Source organism: Pseudorca crassidens, chromosome 2 (assembly GCF_039906515.1).
Source record: "Pseudorca crassidens isolate mPseCra1 chromosome 2, mPseCra1.hap1, whole genome shotgun sequence".
Taxonomy (NCBI): Eukaryota; Metazoa; Chordata; class Mammalia; order Artiodactyla; family Delphinidae; genus Pseudorca; species Pseudorca crassidens.
In genome coordinates this window covers 81224696-81232203 of record NC_090297.1, presented here as the reverse complement: position 1 = coordinate 81232203, position 7508 = coordinate 81224696, and the positions used below count along the sequence as shown (strand labels likewise).

Below are 7508 nucleotides of genomic sequence, written 5' to 3'. Positions count from 1 at the left end.
TTTCATAGAAACTCTCAATTAATAGTCCTGAATAACACAAATGCAATACCCATTAATAGAACACAAAAGCCTGCAGTATTCCAAAACCTCAGTTAAAGAGTTAAAAAAAAACCCAAAAGGGTAAGTTCTACCAAGTTAGTAATTTTGTCTAATGTCAAATTCAAGTGCTGAAACCACCTAATATATAGAAGCTTCTAACTAATGCCTCAGACTGGGCACCCCCAAACACAGTAACAATTAGTATACAATTGTCATTCTGAGACCAATCAATTCATTGAAGGAAGGAAAGTGAAAGAAAGAAAAGGGAGGGATGGAGGAATAAAAGAAGGAAAGGTGGAAGAAAAACAAAATCAATTAGCACTCATGCCCAGAAAGCTTTGTTTATTGCATTCCTAGTCCTCCACATTCTCAGCTTCCCCTAAGGATACTACCTAGCAAATGTACAGGGTGGAACTGAAAGGGTGTTAAGTGGGTGGATCCCCGTGGCAATGTCTTGTAAACACTCCCTATGAGTCAGCTATAAATTCAATTCAAATCCCCAGTCTCCCTGTCTTTGCTTATCATGGTTACCACCAAAATGACTTCTGCCTTTAGAAACCCTAGTAGGAAACAGGTAAATGTCTAACAATGTTCGATTTTACATTAAAACTTATAAAAATGTAGTTACTGTGCAGAAGATATTTTGTTACCGAGTTAGGGTTAATATACCTTCCTTAATCTTCAAATCACAGGAACAGCTGTGAACATTTCAGTTTTATTTTGAGAATGTTATCTCATTGTATTGCGGCCATTTGAGTGAGGAACAAAAATTTATGAAGGGTTAGGTTTAATTCCACACCTGTAAGAAAGATTATTTTAGTAAGTGCCTTTTGTAATTCAATACCATTTCTCTCCTTGCTGTAATTGGCAGCTGGTTATCTTTTTTGAATGTGCTTTCTCAGAGGAGACAATGTGTCTGTGTGGGTTTCAAATTTCTCACGTGGAGAAAAAGATTAGCTGAGGAAAATGCTGGTTACCAGCATTTGGTCCTAATGTTGATGGCTGTATGGCCTTTCAGTAATGACTTCAGCAGTGGTTGTTTCCCAGTCCTGTTTAGGAGCACAGGACATAATAAAAACTAAATTAATTTTACCATAAAGTAACACCTTCCTAATGTAGTTTCCCAATTTCCTTTTGGGTACAGGTGGGGACAGAGTACTAATTAAATTAGCTAAAGTTTGTACTTTACTGTTATTAGACAATTTTCACATGAAATAACACATCTATTGTTGGCAACTCTTATCCTTATTTGTCTGATGAAGAAACTGAAGCTTACAGAGGTCAAAGGCCAAACAATTAGCAGGTGGTAGAGTCAGGAGTTTTCTACTTAAGAGTCTCTTTAAAATCTATTTAAAATTTTTTGCATGTTGGTGCTTTGTGGCTTTGGATAATAGCAATTACCATTCGTTGAATGCTTATTTTGTGCCTTGCATATATTATTTCATTTAATTCAACAGTTACATAGATACTTTTATTATATCCAGTTTATAGACAAGAAGATTGGAGCTCAGTGAGGTTAAACACACTTTTGGCAAGCACACTTGAAATTTTAGGTCACAATCTAGTCACATGCATTAATTTGGAGGTTACTAGTTCCCAGATAATTGGATAGATTAGAATTGCTACTATACTTGCACTAAATTTTGTCTTGTGGTAAAACAGATATTTCAGACAGTCAAGAAAAGAATAGACTTCTCCTCTGGTGGGTGAGGTGGAAATTAGCACTCTACTGATGTCCCATTTTGGTGGCACAATTTCAAAAGCTGTTGTTGGGTCGATAATGTGAATGTCTGATATCACACGTAGAAATGATGTCCAACCTCTAGAGCCCGAGAGCAGGTTCTTTACCACAACTGTGGCAGATATTGTCCCTACCTGCGCACAAACGCCAAGAGATGGTAATAGAGTTGTGTTCCTCTTAACAAACAATGTTCTTTCCTAAGATAATGTGTCTTGCAAACAACAGAATGCAGTGGAGGTGAAGTGGTGACGTTAAAGCCATTCTTATAAACTCGGTATAAGGAGAGGCCACAGTTTTTGCACTTGAGTGGCTTTTGGATTTGTGCTGTGGAAAGCATTGAGCCGAGTGAAATAAGCTTTCACTATTTCGTTGTGAGCCTTCAGTTTTCAAGGCAAAAAAAATCTGAATATTAGCTGGAGGTCACAATGGAGTGTTGTTTCTCCTTTTCCTAGAATAGTTCTGCCAAGAGAACTTTCTGATGGATGGACATGGTCTAGGTGTGCTGCCCTAGTAACAAGCAGCCACATGTGGCTATTATTAAGCACTTGAAAGGTGTGAGCGCGACTGAGAAACTGAAATTTTAATTTAAGTTTAAATGTAAATAGTCACATGTGACCAGTGGCTGATGTATTGGACAGTGCAATCCTAGAATGTAACTGAGATGCCCTGGTTCTCTCTGGAAGCTCCAGATGCCAGCTGCTCAAAGTGAGAGTGGGCAGTGAGTTTGACTCCACTGGTGAGTTCCTTTTCTGTACTCTGGGTAGTTTTTGCCTCTCAGGGGAATGCCTCCCTTGCCTTTCCTTTCTGTGAGCAATGAGGCTCACATGGCTGACTTATAAAACACTTCTGGCAGTTGAGAGCACTGTGTTCTGATACTTAACCCTTGCCTGGTTTAGAGGGGATTAGAGCTCGGACCCTCCTTCTGTTCCCCTCCTGGACAGTGAAACAAATCAATGATAAGAGTGTGTGGTATTAGAACATAGGGAATCTTGAATTGCTAACTGAATTTGCCTCATACTCAACTGTCTCTGAGGAGGGTGCCCCTGCCCACTGCCCCCATACTTCCTCTATCTTCTACTCTAGTTTCAGGGTGTGAACAGCCGAGGGCAGAAAGCTGGAGCAGAGGCAGTGTTGGTGTGGAATTCACACAGTGGGATTTCACTTACGCGAGTGCTCAAGCACTTGGGAGAAGTTAGAATTAGCTATTTCTCTAGTTAGAATTAGCTTTAATGTTAATTTTATTATTTATTTATACAAATTTTATTTATTAAAAATAAAAATATTGATTTTAATTTTTCAGTAAAATAAATGTGCAAGCTCTTTCATCAAATAAATTGGAAAGTCAGAGCTAATGGTAGAAGCTTCTCTCCTCAGGCCCATGACCTCATTAGAGATAGTACATCTCAGGCACTTAGCACAATGGTACTGATTATTTAGAATATTTTTTGTATATATGTACAATTTGTACGAATTAAAAATGTGTAATTTGTACCAATAAAATTAACACCAAGCTTGTTCTTTATCATTCATTCAAAATACATTGAACAGCTACTATGCAAAGTGCTGGGGCAACTGAATAGTCTAAGACAAAATATGATTTCAGTTATTGCAAAGCTCTTTATCTAGTGGGTAAGTAATATAAACCACTTCTGACATTAGACGGACTGATTTCAAAGGCCTGCCCCACCATTTTCCATTTGTATAAATGGGGGTAAGTTACATGGTATTTACTAAGTGTCAATTTTCTCATATGCAAGGGGGTTATAATGATATCTGCCTCATGAGGATAGAATGAGGCTTAAAAGAAATTATGTATGTATAGCCCTTAGCCAATACTCACACAGAGAGTGCTCAACCGTGTGTTAGCTTATTTGTTTTAAAATGAAGTATAATTGACTCAGGATATTATATTAGTTTCAGGTGTACAGCATAGCGATTTGATATTTTTATACGTTATGAAATGATCACCACAATAAGTCTAGTTACAGTCTGTCACCAAAGTTATCACAACATTATTGACTATATTCTCTACATTACATTCCCATGACTTATCTATTTTATAACTGGACATTTTTACCTCTTAATCCCCTTAACCTATTTTACCCAATCCTCCACCCCCTTGGTGACCACCAGTTTGTTCTCTGTATCTTTGAGTCTGTTTCTATTTTGTTATTTGTTTGTTTTGTTTTTCAGAGTCCACATGTAAGAGAAAACATATGATATTTGTTTTTCTCTGCCTGACTTATTTTACTTAGCATACATACCCTCTAGGTACTTCCATGTTGTTGCAAATGGCAAGATTTCATTCTTTTTTATGCCTAATATTCCATTGTGTATATATACACCATATCTTTATCCGTTCACCTTCTGATGAACTCTTAGGTTGCTTCCGTATCTTGGCTATTATAAATAATCCTGCAGTGAACTTTGGGGTACACATATCTTTTTTACCTTTTTTTTTTTTGGCCGTGCCGCAAGGCTTGCAGGATCTTAGTTCCCCGACCAGGGATCGAACCCATGCTCCCTGCAGTGGAAGCACGGAGTCCTAACCACTGGACCGCCAGGGAATTCCCTGCACATATCTTTTAAAATTAGTGTTTTCATTTTCTTCAGATAAATACCCAGAAGTGAAATTGCTAGGTTGTATGTAGTTCTATTTTCAATTTTTTGAGGAATCTCCATACGATTTTCCATATGGCTGCACCAATTTACATTCCCACCAATAGTGTGCTACTGATTTGAGTACTTGAACTCTCTAATCAATAGAAATTGATAAGAGGCCAGACAAGAAATTCAGGCAAGTTACTGGGGCTCCTGGTGCAGCATGAGGGAGCAAAAACAAGTAACAGGTGCTCTTACTCACTCCTAGGGGTCAGGGGGCAAGCTGGTTCCCTTGGGCAGGAGGCATAACTTAGGTGGTCTGTCCACCCACTTGGTGGTGCTATGTGCAGGGGTCCTGCATAGTACCCTGCTTCTGCTCCTGGCATCTCAGAAACAGCAGTTCGTTTGTGGCCTTTTTGTATTGTGTCCTAACTGCCCCAACTGCACATGTGCACAGTTATTTTTAGTCCCTTATAGTTTCTTTGTATTCTGTTGCTCAAGGAAACATTTGTGCAGGTGCAAGCACTTTAGTAAAGGGTCCCAGGTCCCAGCCTAGCTCAAGTGCGGGAGGGTTTTATGACCCAGAAATTTCTCTCATACACCTTCCCAGCCAATTTCTGGCCAGAGGCAACCAGTTACAATTTTTTTTTCGTAGAATTTCAAATAAATAGAATCATAGAGTATGCACTCTTTCGTGTCATTTATTTATTTTCAAGTAGGTAATACATTCACATGGCTTTAAGTTAAGAAGATATACAAAAGGGCAGGCAGTCTCCTTCCCAGCCCTGACTCCCAATCATTCAATCTTCCTCCCTTGAAGCAAAAATTATTATTAGATTCATGTGGGCCCATCCCATAGCTATCATTATTAATTCAGGGCTTTACACAGGTACTTTGAGAACTCAGTTTTAAAGGTTACCCAAAGGATCTTCTGACAGCCCAGCTAAAACAATATAAAATCAGTTTAAAAATAACTGGAGTTCTTTTTAGACTCTGATTCCGAATGTCAGATTGTGACATTTTACCTATCTATGACTTAGGTAACCTTCAAGCCATATCTAGTTCAAGTTCTGGCATCCTATAATTCTCATTTATTGATGAAACAAAAAAATATTGAACAAATATGGAAATACAACCATGAACCAAAGAAAACCAAGCTCCAGGCCTTATTGATCTAATTAGTCCAGTGGGGGAGGGGAAACAAAAATTCACCAAAATAATCATATAATTACAGTCTCAGTGTCATGTGATAGGAATGGACCAAGATAGGGAAGTGTGAAGATGCTTCTCAGAGGTAGAGACTAGAGGTATGGTTAGAAGGATGAGGATTGGAAGAGCCTTCCAGGCACAAAGGAAAGCATATGCAGGTCTGTGGAGGGAGAAAACTGAGGAATTGGAAGAGGCCAGTCTGGCTGGAACAGAGAAAGGATGGAATGTGGTCTGAGCAGTGAGAAGAGGTGGAGAGGTGGGCAGGCCACCAGACCATGCAGGTTAGTTAAGAGGTTTTGTCTAAGGAAGTGGGAGGCCATTGAAGTGGTACATGCTGGGAAGATAAAAGATCACACAGCCATTTGTGTGGAGAAGAGATTAGAGAGGGGCTAGAGGACATGAGGGTAAACCAATTAGAGACTAAATTTGTAGCCCTCCCAGGCCCCTGGCCCTCCCAGACAAAGGGAGTTTGGACTAGGGTGGTGATGCAGGAGATGGTAGAGGACAGATTCAAGGAAATTTTGGGACGTAAAATCTATAGAATTTGCTGATAGATGGAATATAGGAAGGAAAGGTAGATTAACAAAATGTCTCTTAGCTTCCTATACAAGATGGATTCGGTTGCAATGAAACTGATAGTTGAAATTACTTTAAATAATGGCATAATCTGAAGTTATGCAAAATTTTGCCTCAGATGCAATTTCAAGTTTTTAGCTGGGTGGAGAGCATGGCTCTACTTCCTATTTTCTGGTATTTCTTAATCTTGTTTTTTAAAAAAATAGAGGATTTTTCTTTTTCTGAAATACTTATTACAGTGGAACCCCTTCTGGAGATTATAAATTTAAATTAGGTAATAACCAGGACTATCTAATTTCTAGGCAATTTTTTTTGTGCTAATTACTATCATTTTGTCACTTCTAAATGTATAATGAAAGTAATTTACATTGCCTTTGTTATTATTATTGTTATTTTTTGCCTGTTTTTCCTGGGATTAGACCGGAATTAGTAGGTTGTTTCTGTTCTTAAGTACTTTCCTTCTAAGAATTTCTTCGTTGATATTGGATGACTGCCCGGCTGGACCTCACATATTTGTGCCCATGTCCCTGCCGGACTCCGCATAAATCCAATGTGTCGAGACGACTGATGGTAGAGTGATTTGCAATCACAAGTGCCATTTACACGTTAATTATTGTTTTTGGGAGTGACCAGGTCACCTCTCGAGGAAGCACGGACGGCCTTTCGAAGGTTGCGCGTCTGCATCCCGTGGCCGCGACCTGGCGACATGCGCATAAGCAGTGCAGCAATGCGAGGCCCGCAGCCTTAAGCGCGGGGTCGCTTCGGGGCGGGGGTAGTGTCTGGTGCAGCTCTTACAGGCAAGGGGCGGTTCCAGAGACTGGGGAAGTCAGCAATTTGTGGGTCCGACCGCTGGAACTTTGAAAGAGAGGCGGAGGAACAAGCGGGAGTTCCCCGCCCCCGTTCCCCACGGTCCAATCCCTTAGGCTTGTTTTCTCAGCCGGCCCGCCCGTCCCCTAACCTGCTCGAACCCATTAAGCGCTAGGGCGGCCCGGTCTCTTTAAGGCCCTGCCGCGCCTGCGCCTTGAGCCTTCCTGACGCGGCCGGGCCGGACCCGGGAGGAGCCGGCGGCGAGCACAGTAGGGGTTGGGTGGTAGTTGAAACCGCGGCGGTGCGGGGGGAGTGGGTCAGCGTCTGAGGCGGCCCCGAGCTCCTGAGTGAGCGCGGCGCTCAAGAGGGGGCGCGGACGGCGGACGGCGGAGCCGGGAGAGAGGCCGAGGCGCTGAGACGCGGCGGCGCGGCTGCCGGCTGGATGGGAAGTTAATGTTTACGGCGGAGTCCACCCAGCGTTTCCAAGGTGAGGGGCGCCGCGCCAGGCCGGGCGGGCCGCGAGCCCGGGTTCCGC

The 7508-nt window shown here is 41.5% G+C and overlaps 1 protein-coding gene across 8 annotated transcripts in view; it reads left to right on the top strand.

Annotated features, from left to right (window-relative positions):
• The first annotated feature begins 7060 nt into the window (after positions 1-7060).
• EVI5 (ecotropic viral integration site 5) overlaps positions 7061-7508 on the top strand; it is a 214386-nt gene continuing 213938 nt past the window's right edge. For 3 of the 8 annotated variants that reach the window (XM_067726947.1, XM_067726945.1, XM_067726942.1), the window contains exon 1: positions 7073-7460. The gene's annotated coding sequence lies outside the window, so the exon portion shown is untranslated. Of the gene's footprint in view, positions 7461-7508 lie in introns of all 8 variants that reach the window. The other 5 variants (XM_067726948.1, XM_067726950.1, XM_067726944.1 and 2 more) reach the window with 5 other exon arrangements.